This window comes from Eubalaena glacialis, chromosome 12, assembly GCF_028564815.1.
Source record: "Eubalaena glacialis isolate mEubGla1 chromosome 12, mEubGla1.1.hap2.+ XY, whole genome shotgun sequence".
Lineage (NCBI taxonomy): Eukaryota > Metazoa > Chordata > Mammalia > Artiodactyla > Balaenidae > Eubalaena > Eubalaena glacialis.
Genome location: NC_083727.1, coordinates 25,557,864 through 25,576,279, shown reverse-complemented (window position 1 = coordinate 25,576,279; position 18,416 = coordinate 25,557,864).

The following is an 18,416-nucleotide window of genomic DNA, read 5'->3' as shown; positions in this document are numbered from 1 at the left end:
TGCCTGTGCTTATTAGGAAGGATTCATCTGTTCCTGCATCTCCAACACCGTGCTCCTACAATCAACCCTCTTTGGAATCTTTGCTCTCTCTCTATCCCCATTTGCCACTTGAGCATTTAAGACACACTCACACCTCTCATTAAAGGATTAAAAACCCTTCCCTTCATCCTGATTTTCTATATAATTAGCCACCCCACCCTTCTTTCTCTTTCCCTTCCTAGTCGAGCTTCTAGACTAGTCTGCATTTGAGGTCTCCAGGTCCACAAACCAAGTCACTGCAATCTGCTCTCTCACCCATCCCTCCTTCGAAATGGCTCTGCTGATGTCACCCACAACCTCGTGCTTGCTTTGGCCCTTGACTCTATGCTGCATCTCCCATTTTTTGACCATTTCCACTTTCTTGAAGCTGTTCCCAGGTTTCTGCCATGCTCCTTTTTCACTCACTCTGTATCATATTTTCCTAATTTGAGGGGCTAAAAGCTATGAACACACTGTGAAAAACGCACATTTGCAGGAAATATGGCTTTTATTTTTCTGAGCCTCTACAGGCCAACACACTGACCTTGGAGGAGTTACTGTACCTCAGCTCATAGAGGCTCCCAGAGCTACACCTATGACTTTATTGCTTAAATGCCCAGCTCTTCATTTTTCACCAGAGCTCACAGCTCAGCTCTTTCCACTTCCCAGCTGTGTGGCTCTGGGAAAGGCAGTTCACCACTCATATCTCCATTCCTCATCTGTAAAGCAGAGATCATAGCAAGATAATCCTTATATGGTTGCTGTGATACCCACATGAGTTACAACCTGTAAAGTGCTTAGCCACTGCCTGGTATATAGTTTGTTGTTACTTAATAAACGTGTGTTATGTAACTAGATCTCAATTTTTCTTTCTTCCTTCCTTCTTTCCTTTCCTTCCTTTTCTTCTCCTCCTCCTTCCCTCCCTCCCTCTCACTCTCCCTCTCTCTTTCTTCCCCCCTCTCTCTCTTCCTCCTTCCTTCCCCCAAATCCATTTGCTCAACTGCTAAAGGACATTTCAACCTGAAAGTCTCACAGAAATATCCCAAACTGAGCTCGTCTACTCCATCTACCCAACCTGCTCCTCCGTTAGCATTTCTTGTACCTGGACTACTCCTTACAACACGCCACAGAGCCTCCCTCCAGAACGACAGCCATCTGTTGGTAAACATTTGGGTGACAGAGATGTTCAACTGGCTACAGATCTGCCACCCAAATTATATTCCACCATCTTGTCTACAAGGAGATCACGGGAGACTATCAAAGACCTTACTGAAATCACGTTGCCATTCTTCTGTTCTACAAGTAACCACCTCAAGAAGGAATGAAGGAACTGTGACTCAAAGAGAGAAAACAGCTATAGAAGATGAAATGCAGCAAATAAATAGCCTTTAAAATCTCAACCAGAGCAGTTAGAAATAACTTCTTCACAGTTATTTGACTATAATGTATGAATTCTACAAAAAACAAGGTAAAAGAAAACCTGAATCAGAATCAGGGCAGAAACATTTCTCTTAGCCAATTTCAACATCTTATTGAGAAGAGATTGGAAGTACCAGTATTACACTACGTATTTTTTTAGCTTTCTGCTTTCATATTTATACTTTGGTGAACTGTTTAGTAAATAGTATCAGGTTCTTTCCATAGTATGGATTACTCCCTGCAGAGCTGTTTTTACCCAGCGGCTTTTAAAAAACTCAGCTGGTCTTCATCAACTGACAATACAAGAAACAGCTTATAAACCTATTATTTTTTGTTCACTATGAATATTGTTTACTACAGCTTCACTTGAGAAATTCCTTTTAAAACTTATATTAGGAAAAGCACTGCTTCCTAGAAGAAATGAGTTTGTTTTTTCTCCACGGTTAATTAAAAAAATTTTAACTGACCATAGACCCATAGCTTCATGACAAATTTATTGTCCTATTATAGTACCTGTGCCCTCCGGGCCAGGATACATGTGTTCTATTTTCACCCAATCCCACCACCACACTTATTAACTTTCCACTCTATTTTCCATGACCATACTTTAAACAAAATTCTATTTATTGAATATTTACTTTTTTACATGTGTACCTGGTGAGCTGCCTCAAATCCTTGGTTGATAAAGGTGAGGTGTGCATTAAATTTAAATTAACTATGTATTAGTTATTTAATATGGGTGCCATCATTCCCAATTAACCCCTGTTACTATTTTTATATTTTTATTTAAAAAAAAATTTTTGTTCTTCCAGTTTTTTGCGGGGGAGGGGAGGGTGGCACACCATGAAGCTCACGGGACTCTTAGTTCCCTGGCCAGAGATCGAACCTGGGCCCCCTGCAGTGGAAGCACAGAGTCCTAACCACTGGACTGCCAGGTGTTCTTCCAGTTTTATTGGGACATAATTGACATACAGCACTGTAAAAGTTTAAGGTGTACAGCATAGTGATTGGACTTACATACCTCATGAAATGATTATCACAATAGGGTTAGTAAACATCCGTCATCTCATATAGATACAACTTAAAGAAACAGAAAAAAATTTTTTTCCTTGTGATGTAAACTCTTAGGATTTACTCTCTTAACAATTTTCATATAGAGCGTACAGCAAAGTTAATTCATATTTATCATGTTGTACATCACATCCCTAGTACTTATGTGAAAGTCTGTACCTTCCCTCTTATTACTTTTAATGTTCTAAGGTTGCAAAAATAGTTTATGCATTATCATAAGGGGAGGTACCTAAACCAAGTGAGCCCACCTGGCAATTGCAGTGACCACCCTGCTGCCCAGACTGGACAGACCGAGCAAGTCCTGCTCCATCTGGAGGCGACAAATCGTCTTATCCGCACAGTAGGCCTCTCTCTTTTCCAGTGTCCGTGTTCCAAATGTGGTGTCATAAGATGATGAAGTGGGTCAGATGAATTTATTATTCAGTAAATTCATATTATTTTCCTTCTCCAATTTCCAATCGAGGATCCTAATTTTATGCCTCTTTCCTCTCCTTCCTCCCTCGTCTGGTCATTTATTTCATTCTTCATCTTCAAATTCAAAAAGAAGAAATGGGATCAAAACAACCTAAATGTCCATCAGCAGATGAATGGATAAAGAAGATATATACAATGGGATACTACTGAGCCATAAAAAAAGAACAAAATAATGCCATTTGCAGCAACATGGGTGGACCTAGAGATTATCATACTAAGTGAAGTCAGTCGGAAAGAGAAGGACAAATACCCTATGATATCACTTATATATGGAACCTAAAATGTGACACAAATGAACTTATATACAAAACAGACTCACAGACACATAGAACAGACTTATGGTTGCCAAGGGGGAGGGGAGGTGGAGGAGGGATGGATTGGGAGTCTGGGGTTAGTAGATGCAACTATTATATATAGAATGGATAAACAACAAGGTCCTACTATATAGCACAAGGAACTATATTCAATAACCTGTGATAAACCATAATGGAAAAGAATATGAAAAAGAATGTATATATGTATAACTGAATCACTTTGCTGCAGAGTAGAAATTAACACAACATTGTAAATCAACTGTACTTCAGTAAAATAAATTTTAAAAAAAAGAAATGGAAAAAACATGACCAAATATTAAGCTATTAAAACTATGTACCTGAGACAAGAAAAAATTGAAAGACCAATTTTCTATAGTCAAAATGGAAAATTAAGAATATTCTTATTTCAAGAAGCTCTGAAAAAAAAGTTTTTTCTAGAATTATCTATAGAAATTGCTTTATTTCCTACATGCAGTAAACATCTAAATCGTCCACTTCTTTTCGATCACAGAGATCTAAGAAACATGGTCAGGAAAACTGTTCTTTCTCCGTTGTGAAGTTATTTTAAGTTTAGGCTCCTTGTTTTACTCTCTTTCTTTTTCCACTTTCAACCACTACTTAAGCCTAATATATTAATGTAACATTCTATGAGAAAGTAATTATGTAAATACAAACAAGGTATAATTTTCTTACTTATTAAGTCTCCAGAAAAAAATCTACACCAAGAGAAAAAAAAAATGCTTTCAGATATATATATATATATATTCTTTTGTTTCCATTTTTCTCACATCTTGTGAAAGGGCTATTGGCTATTTCTTTTGAAAAATACAAAATGGTAAAATTTTAAATTATTGTATTATGCTTCAATAAACAGATATGATAAGGGAACATTGTCAATAACAGAATAATTCATCATTTTACGTAGGTAATTGATTATTTGTAATATTACGCATCCCCAAGGATCAAACCCAAACAGCTTTTTCATGAATGTGGGAAACTGGAGCATTCTCAGAAATTTTCACAATAATATATATTTAGTCAGAGGTGAACTTACTGTGAAGGTAACAAGGCTAATGCCTCAGGGCTCCTCACTTGATTTTTCCTTGGCGCTGTGAGGAGACCTTACCAATGTGTTCACAGGGCCACATATTTTTGTGAAGTTTGCAAAAATCAATTATTTGGTATTCTTTTTTCTCAAAGAGGGACTCCAAAATTGCATAAGCTTTGGGCTGCATAAAGCCTGGATCTATGCCTCATCTCAATGGAAAACGACCTAGCGGTCTATTTTTCTCAAAGTAAGACCGTAACTACAGCAAACCAGCTCTCTTCTATAAAATACTGTTTTAATTGCATAAGACTGAGAAAAAAATGTGTGCCTATTTGGGTCATTTATATTAGGCTATTTTTAAAGTAATATGGAAATACAATTTGAAGAAATGCCCTTTTTAATATTCAACTAAGTCCAACTGTAACTTAAATAATTAGCTTTTAACTTCTGTTAATAATTTAGCCGTAACTCACACTTCCTAATAAACTAGAATTTGGCAATAATTCAATATACAATTAAGATTTCACAGACATGCCCAGATTTTTTTAAATGTATGCCCATAAAGAGTTGAAATAATATGTCTCCCCCAACGTTTCCCCTTCTAGAAAAAAGTACATTTAGGAAAAAAAAACTGAACATAAAAAATTACATGTCCATTATGACCTTTTCGTAAGGAAAACTAATGTTTTATCAAATCAGGGTGTTTATGACATATAAGTATCTTTCATTACAGAGTATTCTTTCTGTCATTGAAAGCCAGCAATTATAATCCTAAACTATGCCTGCCAATCTTAACCACAAGGAAGTTAGAGAGCAAGGTAATTCATAAGACAGCTCAGTACCCCAAACCACCTAGATTATTGTGGGCCATAGTCAACACCTCAAATTATACTGAGAAACAAACAGGTAGCCAAAGGGAAATGTAGAATACAATTCTGAGCAATTTATAATTTTATTCCTTAGAGCTTGTGCCTCTCAACCATCAAGTGGCCCAACTGTGCATGATCTGTAGCTTCCAAATGGCTCCTCAAAGTGTGTTGCAGACATCCAGCCTCAAGCTCACAAAGGCCACCTAGCATAGTGCCCCGAAGCTCTCATAAGTTTTACCCAGAGTAGGTGCTCACGCTAAATATCTGTTGGTAATGTGCCATGAAGATGATGGCAAGCCACTGCTGACCATCAATTGCTCAGGTGACCTTGCCCACAATCCACACCTGGATCAACTTCCACACCCCTTCCTTAGAGGGCACTTAGACCTGAATTGTGGTCCTGATTCCACAGCCAAAATAAAAAATTCAGTCATGTGTTTCTGTACCTTGAGAGTGAAGAGATTAGGTCAAGGCCAAGTATCTCAACTTGAGGGTAGGCGGGGGATAAGGAGAAAGCTGACAATATCAGAAAGTGTCCTGATGCTGGAGTTACAACAGTGACTTCTCCTTTAAAAGTTACTGAAATTTTCTGGGCTTCCCTGGTGGCGCAGTGGTTAAGAATCCGCCTGACACTGCAGGGGACACAGGTTCAGCCCTGGGAAGATCCCACATGCCGCGAAGCAACTAAGCTGGTGCATCACAACTACTGAGCCTGCGCCCTAGAGCCCATGAGCCACAGCTACTGAAGCCTGTGCACCTAGAGCCCGTGCTCTGCAACAAGAGAAGCCACCACAATGAGAAGCTCGCCCATCACAGCGAAGAGTAGCCCCTCTCGCCGCAACTAGAGAAAGCCCGCACGCAGCAACGAAGACCCAACGCAGCCAAAAATAAATAAATTTATTAAAAAAAAGTTACTGATATTTTCGAGGCACCTACCATGTGCTGGGCATTATGCCAAGGACTGTACAGGCATTATCTCATTTAAATAACTACAAACAGGACAACAAACAGGTTTTAGTAGTACTGCCATTTTACAGATAAGGAAATAGATTTCGTGCATAGCTAGTGTATGAAGGAGAGACTCTGGATTTATATTCAGCCTGATTCAAGAGCTTGGATTTGAAAACTTTATGCCAATGTTTCCCGAAGTCTGAAACAGAAACTCTGGCAATCTGTGATAGGATTTTACTTGGTGCACGGATGCTTCATTAAATATTGAGAAAGTCATGTTCTTTTGAAGGTCTTTCAATCCTTCTTTTCCTATCAAGGAGAAAGGCTCAGTTTGATGTTGAATTGTCAACACCTCTCTAACGCTTGCAGGTCTCCTTTTGTAAACAATGAGACCAAGCCACAGGCTCAGCCTTCGGCAGGCAGTGGTATCTAGCTGGAAGTTAACAAGTATTTTCATAGTATTTGTTTTCATATATTTTATATTTATGGAATGTGATATGGGTTTTTCATCATGTAGTAAAACAAACTTTTCCTTTTCAGTAAGTTTATTTAAATAGTGAGCATATTTAAAGAAAATATTAAGTAAATGTGGTGATCAGCTTATGGCCAGTCTATCTCCCTAGGTATCCCATCAAGCACAATAGGTAGTGCTGTGAAGGTATTTTGTAGATTTGACTAAAGTCCATAATCACTTGATTTTAAGTGAGGGAGATTATCCTGGAGTATCTGAGTGGGCTCAATGTAATCACAAGGGTCCTTAAAGGGAAAGAAGGAGGCAAGAGAGTCAGAGAAGATGTGAGGACAGAGGCAGAGGTCAGAGTGATGCAGCCGCAAGCCAAGGAATGTGGGCAGCTGGTAGAAGGAGAAAAAGGCAAGGGAATGGATTCCCCCCTAGAGCTTCCCTAAAATGCAGCCCTGTGTACACCCTGATCTTAGCACAGTGAAACTGCTTTTGGACTTATGACCTCCAGAACTGTAAGAAGAGTAAATCTGTGTTGTTTTAAGCCACGAAGTTAGTGGTACTTTGTTACAGTGGCAACAGGAAACTAACACATTAGCCTATGACGTTTGCTAGGCCACAAATGACACAGTAAGCCAGATGGTACTAAGTTACAATACCTATCCAGAAACCAAGGGTCAGACTGCTTATTGAACAGTTTAGAGAGAACAGCGCTCTTTTCCCTAAATTTTGAAATGTTAGTTTATGCCTGTTAAAGGTTATTGGTGCATAGTAGGTGCTCAATGGACATCCAGGGAGTGGATGGATGATGAAAGGTGAGTGAGAAGGAGAGAAATATTTCCCTGTGAACATGCTGTGGGACTTGCTCTCCTCTGCAAGAGCTGTGTCTGCCAAGTGAGGTTGGCCATTTGCCTCAACAAGAAAAGTAAAAAGGTGCCTGGGTCACCATTAGGAAGCAGTCTTAGGACTAAAGGTTTGCTGCCTGTAAATCAACTGCTCCACAGATATCAACTTCCAGGACTTTTGACACTATGCTCTTTTTGTGTTGTGAATTTCTTAACCATCTTTAGGTCTGATCACCCAGTGGCTATAATCCACTGATATAGCATTTGCCTAGAAATTGCTCTCCTTCCTGATTTATGACTTCTCATTTAACCTAAACTTCTCATTTTATCCTAATCTCCATTTCATTATCTAGCTGCTGGTTTCCTTCTTGTGGACCTTCAATCATTATTTGAACCTTATGGCATTACTCACGTATGAAGTTTAACCCATCTCAAGCATTGACTTCTGGTTTTGCTACAACTTTTTCCTGGGCTTCAACTTCAGAACCAAAGATTTTTTATTTTTTGTTTTTATATAGTATAGACTCAAATTATTTTAATAGTATTTTAAAATAATAGATGCAAATGGGTTTTTTAATTTCATAGTACAAAAAAGTACTGAATCCATCTTGAACCCCAGTTCCCTTCTCCAGAGGCAGGTGTGTGTGTGGGGGTGTGTGTGTGTGTATGTGTGTGTATGTATGAGAGAGAGAGAGAGAAAGTGAAAGAGAGACAGAGACAGAATTATTCTTCCAGAGAAGTCTGATGCATATGCAAGGCTATATCTCTATCTGTACTCTTTAACAGCAGTAGCATTCCATACACTGTTCTCTGTTCTCCACCTTGCTTTTTTTTTAAACTTAAAAGCGTATAATAATAATAATAATAATTCTTAGGGTTGCTGTAAGGATTAATCAGTTAATCCTTTGTTCATCCCTGGGCACTAAATAAAACTTTGTTAAATAAAATACATACTCTCTTTAATAACAAAATTTCTAAGACTCTAAAGGATGTTATTTAAAATCAACACACTCCATCATTAATTTTTATTATTTCATATTCTTTTAAAATAATATGTAATAAACATATTTTACACTCCTATAATCAATATAAACTTGCAATCTTGATTGTTTTTTAAAAAATGATTTATGTAGAGCTTGTCATTAATGACTCAGCCTGTAAACTTGTAACTTCATATGTTCTAAAATGCATATAAATCATAGTTTGTGTAATCTGTCCCCTGATGTTGAGCATTTGTGATACTTATAAACTTTTGCTATAATATATAGCACTACTAAAATAAAAGAAGCTTAAAATGAAGAGGGGGGTCTTAGAAGTCACATTTCCTTAATACAGGTATATCCTATGACAGTCCATATAGCCCAGCTTCCACTGAACACACCTAGTGAAACTCACTGCTTCACGGAAGAGCCCATTCTGTTTTTCCATTTGGAACTGTTCTAGTACAAAGTTCTGTATCTTTAACCCCATATCTTGCTCTTATCCAGGCCTAATTCTATCCCATCTTGCATTTCCCCTCTGGCCTCTGTATCTGAGGTCAAGACTCATCCTGTGCCCTAACCTATAGGCACCAATGATCCAGCAACAACATGAACTCTTAAAATAAAATTTCCAGTTTTAATGGAACATCCCTTTAAAAGGTTTATAACATGCTTAGTTTTGATGCTTTTATATTTCATTTTATATAAAATGTCGAACAATTATATTTACTGGCTGAGCAAATGTAAAACAAAGCTATATATTTATTTCTGATAGGTACCATGGGCAAACTGGATAAAAATGTTGCCCAGTATACATTTTCAAATTACATTCACTTATTAGACTAGTACTGAGTAATGCAATTGGCAAACTAATCATTGTCACTAAGTGAGCTATATCAACCCTTTAGACTGAATTTCTGACATAGTCAGATTAACAAACCATCTGCTAAACAAAGTTCCATAGAGACCTGGAAGCTGTCCACTGATGACTCAGATAAGAACAAATGTGTTACACAGTCACTATAACACACCAGAAAATTGTGAAAACTAGACATTGTTACTCTTTTTCTGATGTTCTTTGTACAAGAACTTTTAACCTTGGAGATTCCAAAGAAGTTTAAATGAATACTGAAATAGCAATTGAATAATTCCGAATTTCAAGAAGCGAATGGAGAAAAGCTGAAAATAATTTCATAAAGCTTTCCTAGGATTTAAAAGGAAAATTTATCTTTGGACAATATAGGCACAATTATAATAAAATGGTGATTGGGAACTGGATGCACTGAATGTGAGATCCCATGGCTGGATGAGAGACTCCATGAGGCCCCCAAACTGGTGTTATCTCTGGGACAGCCCTTTCACCCAGCAACAGAGCCTGGCCCATTGTAGGCAGTAAAACAAACAAACAAACAAAATTCCAATTTAAAAATAAGACATTATTATGCTGAAAGATATAAATGTCAACATGAATAAACAGATACTCCACATTCAAGCCTGTAATAAATTATTAACTAATCCTGAGAACAAAGACTAAATCATTTTAACCACAAAGTTCCTATTTTATTGAGACATACAAATGCTGAAAGAATTCATCACCAGCAGACCCACGCTTTAAGAAATATTAAAGGCAAAAGAAAATAGATACCAGATGGAAATATGAATCTAAAAAAGGAATAAAGAGCACTGGAAATAGTAGCTTTGTGGGTAAATTATATGATTTTTTTCTCTCATTTAAATATTTTTAAATGCTAATTGAATGTTTAAACAAACATAACAGTGTATTATAGACTTAATAACATGTATAATTAAAATGTATGACAGAAATAACATTTAAACATTGCTAGGGGAAAAAAGGTCATTTTTTCATCATAAAATGATGCCATCACAAACGCTTATGCTCTTAATAACACAGTTTCAAAATACATGAAACAAAAACTGATAGAACTACGTGGAGAAATAGATAAATCTACAGTTATAGTCAGAGATTTCTACTCCCTCTCTCAATAATTAATAATACAAGTAGACAGAAAATTAAGGAAGATATAGAATGGGACAGCACTATGAATTTGATTTAACTGACATTTATAGAATTCTTCAACAGCAGCAGAAAACATAATTTTTTCAGTTGCACATAGAGCATTTACTTAAACAAACCATATTTGTGGCCACAAAAAAGTGTCAATAAATTTTAAAGGATTCAAGTCATACAAAGTATGTTCTCTGACCGCAATAGAATTAAGTTAGAAATAAATAGCAGAAAGATCTCTGGAAAATCCTCAAATATTTGGAATAAAAATAACATACTTTTAAATAATCCACAGGTCAAAGAAGAAATCAAAAGGGAAACTTGAAAGTATTTGAAACTGAATGAAAAGTAAAACACAATTTAGTGGGAAACTTATAGCACTAAATGCTTACATTAGAAAAAAGAAAAGGTACCAAATCACTGATCCAGCTTCCACCTTAAGGAATTAGAAAAAAAGAAAACAAATGAAAACCAGAGTAAGCAGAAGAAAGGAAATAATTAAGATCACAGAGGAAAGAAAGAAATAGAAAACATGAAAACAATAGAGAATATCAATGAAATTCATATACAAAAGTCAATTGTATTTCTGTATATTGGCAATGATCAATTGGATATTGAAATTTAAAAAAAAACAATTTACAACAGTGTCAAAAACGTATAAAATACTTTGGGATATATCTGACAAAATATGTGCAAGACGTCTATACTAAAATCACTATATTGTACATCTGTAATTTATATAATATTGTACGGCAGCTATACTTCAACTTTTAAAAAGATACACCATTAAACACAAACATATTTAAGAAAAAGCGCTAGACAAAAAAATAATAATCTAGTTAAGTAGGCCTCTGTAAAAATAGAACCAAAAGTATCAGGACAGTAAAAAGATTTGCTTAAAACCAATCTGTTAAAAAACAAACAAACAAACAAAAACCCTACAAAACACTGCTGAGAGAAGTTAAAGGAGACCTAAATAAATGGAGAGATATCTCATCATGGGTCAGAACACTTTACACTGTTAAGATGCCAATTCTCCAAAAATGGAGCTATGAATTCAATGCAGTCCCAATCAAAATTCCAGCAAGTGATACATGCTACAACATGAATGACCCTTGTGCACATTATGCTAAATGAAAGAAGATAGACACAAAAAGGCAAAATATTGTATGATTTCATTTACATGAAATGTTCGTAAGAGGCAAATCCACAGAAACAGAAAACAGATTAGTGGTTACTAGTCGCTGGTGGGAGAGTAGTGGGGAGTGATTGCTAATGGATACAAGCTTTCTTTTGGAGGTGATAGAAATGTTCTGGAATTAAATAGTGGTGATGGTTGCACAACTTATACACTTTAGAATGGCTAAAGTGGTTCATTTTATGTGATATGAATTTTATCTCAATTTTTAAAAATCTACTTATAATAAAATCCCAGCAGGCATTTTTACAGTAATTGACAAATTGATTCTAAAATTCATATGGAATTGCAAAGGACTTGACATAGCCAAAACAACTTTATAAAAAATAGAACAAAGTTAGAGGGCTAACTCTACCTGATTTCAATGCTTACTATAAAGGTACAGTATTCAAGACAGCGTAGTACTGAAGCATAGACAAATAAAGCAATAGAACAGAATAGAGAGTACAGAAATAGACCCACACATAAACGGACAACTGCTTTTCAACAAAGATGCAAAGGCAATTTAGTGAAGAAAGGATTGTCTTTTCAACAAATGGTTGGAGTAACCACCTGGAATAATCAGATATCCACATACAATAATAATAATAATAATAAAAAAACTTCCATCCATACCTTGCACCGTATACAAAAATTAACTCAAGAGCTTCTCTGGTGGCGCAGTGGTTGAGAATCTGCCTGCCAATGCAGGGGACATGGGCTCGAGCCCTGGTCTGGGAAGATCCCACATGCCACAGAGCAGCTAGGCCCGTGAGCCACAATTACTGAGCGTGCGAGTCTGGAGCCTGTGCTCCGCAACAAGAGAGGCCGCGACAGTGAGAGGCCCGCGCACCGCGATGAAGAGTGGCCCCCGCTTGCCACAACTAGAGAAAGCCCTCGCACAGAAACGAAGACCCAACACAGTCATAAATAAATAAATAAATAAAATTAAATTTTAAAAAAATTAACTCAAAATTGATCATTGGCCTAAATGTAAAACCTAAAACTACAAAGCTTTCAGAAGATAACAGGACAAAATCTTTCTGACCTTGGGTTAGGCAAAGATTTCTTACATACAACACTAAAATCACAATTCATAAAAGAAAAATATTAATAAATTGGACTTTAAACTTCTGCTCTTTGAAGGATACCGTTAAGAGAATTAAGAGACAAGCCATGGATGGGAGAAAATATTTGCAAAGCACATATCTAATAAAGGACTTGTATCTGAATATAAAGAACTTTCAAAGAAAGAAGTTGCCCTGTAGAAGAGGACTGAAATTGAGAAGCAAAGGGACTTCCCTGGTGGCGCAGTGGTTAAGAATCTGCCTGCCAATGCAGGGGACACGGGGTTCAAGCCCTGGTCTGGGAGGATCCCACATGCCACGGAGCAACGAAGCCCATGTGTCACAACTACTGAGCCTGCGCTCTAGAGCCCGCGAGCCACAACTACTGAGCCCACATGTCACAACTACCGAAGCCCACGCGCCTAGAGGCCGTGCTCTGCAACAAGAGAAACCACCATAATGGGAAGCCGCGCACCACAATGAAGAGTAGCCCCCGCTCGCCGCAACGAGAGAAAGCCCACGCACAGCAACGAAGACCCAACGCAGCCAAAAATTAATTTAATTAATTAAAAAAAAAACAAAAACTGAGACGCAAAATGCATCCTGGCAGTGTTCTGGCCTCAAATGCCCGTTGCCCTGAGATACAATGAGACTGGGGCCTTCCCCACAGTTTGGTTACATGAGTCAATAAGTTATCCTTCCTGTCTAAGCGGGTTTGAGTAAGTTTCTTATTCCTTGCAACCAAAAATGCATCTTTAATATGAGTCATTTAGAGGAATGGAAGTATGAGAGAGAGGAATCGGAAAAAGGAACATAAGAATGATGTTCTGTAAGAACAACTGTCGAGAAACAAAAGATTCAGCGTGATCACAAGGAACTGGTGGTGTACGGCCATGTACTTGGCTATGAGTTCATATTTTACCACCTATCAAAAATTTTAGGGACTTCCCTGGTGGCGCAGTGGTTAAGAATCTGCCTGCCAATGCAAGGGACACGGGTTCAAGCCCTGGTCTGGGAAGATCCCTCATGCCGCACAGCAACTAAGCCCGTGCGCCACAACTACTGAGCCCGTGTGCCACAGCTGCTGAAGCCCACGCGCCTAGGGCCCGTGCTCCGCAACAGGAGAAGCCACCGCAATGAGAAGCCCACACACTGCAACGAGGAGGAGCCCGTGCTCACTGCAACTAGAGAAAGCCCACACGCAGCAATGAAGACCCAATGCAGCCAAAAATAAATTAATTAATTAATTAATTTAAAAAAAAATTTTAAAGCACACATATTTCAACTCAAGAAATCAACTGCTAGATATCTATCCTAGAGAAATACGGGGACATATGCACAAGGAGAAATGTATAAGGATATTCACCACAACTTCACTGTAATAATCAACAATTACAAACAACTAAATTGTCCATCAGAAGAATATTAAACAATCCATTGTAGATCCACATCATGGAATACCTGGTAGCAGCTTAAAAGGATAAGATGGATCCATAATGTACTGACATGGAAAAGAGCTCAGAGACAAGTTGTTATGTGACACGAGCAAATGGCATTCTTTAGCACATTTCAGTTTTAAAAAATAAAACGTACAGAGCAAACCTCTACATTTCTATATGTGGACATGCATGTAGGTAAATGTATAGAAGAGAACTGGAAGGTTTCACTGCCAACTGATAATTGAATTCACCTCTAGCGAAGGGATGGAGATTGGGAGGAGTTAAAAGGAGCCTTTTAGTTTAGTTTTTTTTAATAATTCCAGTTTTGTTTAAAAGTATTTATCAGTTTGCCTGTTTTGTTTGAAGTTTTTACACATAAGTAAATTCACTATAACTTGTTTAACTAAAACAAATGAGAGAGTATAAATAATTTTTACTAAGCATAAATAGTGTATTAGCTATTATGTAAAACAGGTAAGGTCCCTACCAAATGGAAATGGCTAAAGGTACACAATTTTAGGGTCAATATATGAGGGCCCTATGTACATAACTTCCAATGATAAAACGAACAAATAGTACTGCGAAAGATAATTTTTTTAAAAGGTCAATTAGGATAGGATATAAGGAACATAAAATGTTTTATATTTGTGAATAGAATATCCAACTTTCTAATGGATTGTTTTTAAGACGTTCACCTACAGGTTTCTTGTTGGAAACTGCATTTTCCCATGGGAGAATGTTTAGAGTTTCTAGTTAAGTCACAAAACCTATTGTATCAGTGTTCTTTGATAGGAAGCATCAGAAATGCTCTGGAAATGAAGGGGAAAATTTATTGGACACCAGGGAGAGGATCACAGAACCTAAGGATCCATGAAACTTCAGTCCTCACGAAGAACAAGAACCAAGGCGGCTCTCAGATCTAGGCTACTGATGGACAGCTCAGCCATCTTCCCTGGAAATCAGAGTCTTGAATCACATGTTACAAAGACACAAAAGCAATGGCAAGTCCTCAAGTCTGTCTGTTCCAGCCTCCTAGATACCCAACAAGGCCCGTTCAGGTCTTGAGAATTTTTTTTTTTTTTTAATTACTTATTTATTTATTTTGGCTGTGCCGGGTGTAAGCTGCAGCATGCGGGATCTTTAGTTGTGTCATGTGGACTTCTTAGTTGTGGCATGCATGCGGGATCTAGTTCCCCGACCAGGGATCGAACCCAGGCCCCCTGCATTGGGAGCTTGGAGTCTTACCCACTGGACCACCAGGGAAGTCCCCAGGTCTTGAGAATTTTGAGGTTCCGAAGATTTTCTGAACTGACATTCCAGCTGTGTTACTTACCAACCATATGACTTTGAACAAGTTATTTAACCATCACTATCTTCATCTGTAAACACAGGGATAAAACTGTACCTAGCTCCTAGAGTTTTTGAGCAGATTAAGTTATATAATGCATCTAAAATTATTAACCTAGAGTATGTATTAAATTAACATTGGCTATTATTATTTCCTATTTATAAACAGAAATATTATCAAAATGTTAAGTGCTCACAATAGTGGATGGATGAAGTATTCTTCTCTCCTTTTACAAAGTTTCTCTAATGAGAGTGTTTTATTCTAATTGTAAAAAGAAACATTTTTTAATCTGAGTTGCAATAATCTAATGATTAGAATTACAGTAGGATCGGCTATTCAAATTAGATATTTTTATGATCAATAAACAATGTTTAGATGTCTTTAGTAGAGTTTAAGAACTACAGTGTGAAATTTTACCCATGGAAATTAACAAATTTTTTTGCCTCCAAAGAAAAAGATAATACAGTTCTTTAACTGGAACTGTCTTAGTTCAACAGACTCAAATGAATTTCTTGTTCACTTGTATATCTCATTGTGTGGCTCTTTTTTCGCATCTTCATTATTCGTGATGGTTCTGTCTTGGTCTTGAACAAATAAACACCAGAATATTTAAAAATACTGAACTGTCTGTCCTGGCAAGAAATACATCCCAAATGACTAAAACCAAAAGGTCACAAGATGTTTCCCTTCATTTTGTCATTTGATCTTAGATATGCTGCTCTCAAAACACAAGCTACAATAAGTAGCTATTTAGAGACAAGACAGCCCAAATCTATCATTTAAAAGAGGAAATAAGTGGTGAGGACATTGCATTCTTAAACTAGAACTTCTGAACTGAAAACTTTTTGTTTGCTTAAAATAATTCCACTTGACAAGGAATCAGTGAGAGAAAAATCCCAATCAGTGGTGGCAGATATTGTAAGCTGGCTCCCTGACCACCCATTTCACCAGCTTTCCATCCAGCCTCCTCTACTAGGATGCAGGTTGTAAAGAGAGATACTTGCTTTCCTATACTCGGCCGATAGATGTTGGGTGGCCCTGTGATCCAGTTCTGGTCAATGCAATGTAAACAGAAGTCTCTGCCTGAGGTTTCTAAAAAAGTTTTTTTAAAGACTGGACTGGCAACTTCCTTTACACTTTGCCCTTCCTTCTTCCTCCTTCTTCCCACTTGTAACTAACATGATGCCTGAAGTGAAGCTATCTTTCAACCATGAAAATGAGAGCCACATGAAGGCACTGCTAAGGCATCATCCCCGCTCTGGAAGCTTGCCCCCAGATATCTCGTTGCTTGAGACAAGTACATCTCTTACATGTTTAAGCCTCTCTTTCCTGCATTTTCAGTTGCTTGCAGGCAAACACATTTACACCTGGTAAAAGTAATACACCAAGGAAAATAGATTACCCTCTGACATTAGTAACTTATTTTTCCTGAGACTATAAAGGACCTAAGAAAGATGTTTTATCAAACTGCACTAGGAATGCCTAAAAAACTTGATTTACATGATGTGCAATGTGAATTTTGCATTCCTGAGCTTATTAGCAGACTCAACTAAGTGAAAAAAAAAAAATTAACATTTAAAAAATTTTCATTTTCTTGGAGAATTAATATATAAAGAGAATATCAGTGAAATTATGGCATGTGAATATACAATACAATCAGTCTTTGCAGCTATAGTCTCCTAAAGAAATTAAAAACATTCTTCACTATTAAGTTGAAATATCACAACATAATTACATTACGTTTTTCATTCTGGGACTGCGGTGGGGTAGGTGAAGTAAATAAATTGGGGCAACTCTCAGAACCAGATAGAGTTACAAAATAGAGCTTGACCACGCCCTTCCCCAAGCCTCTACCCATGAGATGATGTGAATTTTGGAGACAGCTCTTGGTTATTTGTCTAATTTTTGTAATCAAAATGACATAATTAAACCGGAGAAAATTTCTGCTATCTAGCTTAGGTCAATCTCCTCAAAAGGAAAGAGACTTAGGAGCGATAGGCAAGGTATAGCTGCCATGAAAGTCTCAGTGTCCACCTGTAGGGTGAACACTCGAAGACCTCTGGAGTCCTACCAGATTAGAGTTCTCATCCCCCTGGGATTAAGTTTGGGATTGGTCATCACATGTATAATTTAGAGCAGAGAGTTCCATTGGAGTCAGTCAGGGGCAACCTGGAGGGAAAAAATAAATGGAGGAAAAAAAGATCTTGCAAGTCCACCACCCACTCCCTACACCATCTCGCATTTGAGCCAGAACTGCTGTGCTTTAGGCACTTCTATTTAAGGGGATTTGGAGTAAGTTTTCATTTGCAGCAAGTTTATATTGCTTTAAAAAAAAACAATAATTGGGTTAAGATATATCCTAATGCCAGTTACAAATGCAAATATATTACTTGGGAGAGGTAACATTAATTCATCAGCATCCTCATACACATTAAAATTTAGCTGAGCTAGTGAATTAGAGCAGTGGAGCAGTCTGGAACTATTCATTTGATTCTCAGGTTGCTAATTCTTCAATTACATTAATTAAAAACTAGTTCAATCCACGAACCTGTATTCACATCCTGACAAGTGTTTCATCAATTAGTCACTTAATACTTTCACAAACGTGGGCAAGGTAACTTCTCTAGTCTGTTATAATGGAGCTACCACCTCACCAGGTATTATGAACATGTGTGAAGAACCTAGAAGCACAGAAAACCTCTGATCTCAGGTATCCTGAGCACCTAGTCCTGTCAACTTCTGGAGAAGTGGAATAATAATCAGATATTTTTCCAAATTCTGCCTTTAGCTCTGTTGAAGTCTTCTAGACCTCTCCCAACTCTTACTGCTATACTTAGAACAGCTATTTTAAGGAAAATATTTTTTTTATTCCCAAATCTAAGCCCTTAGCCAGTTTTTATTGCTATCCTG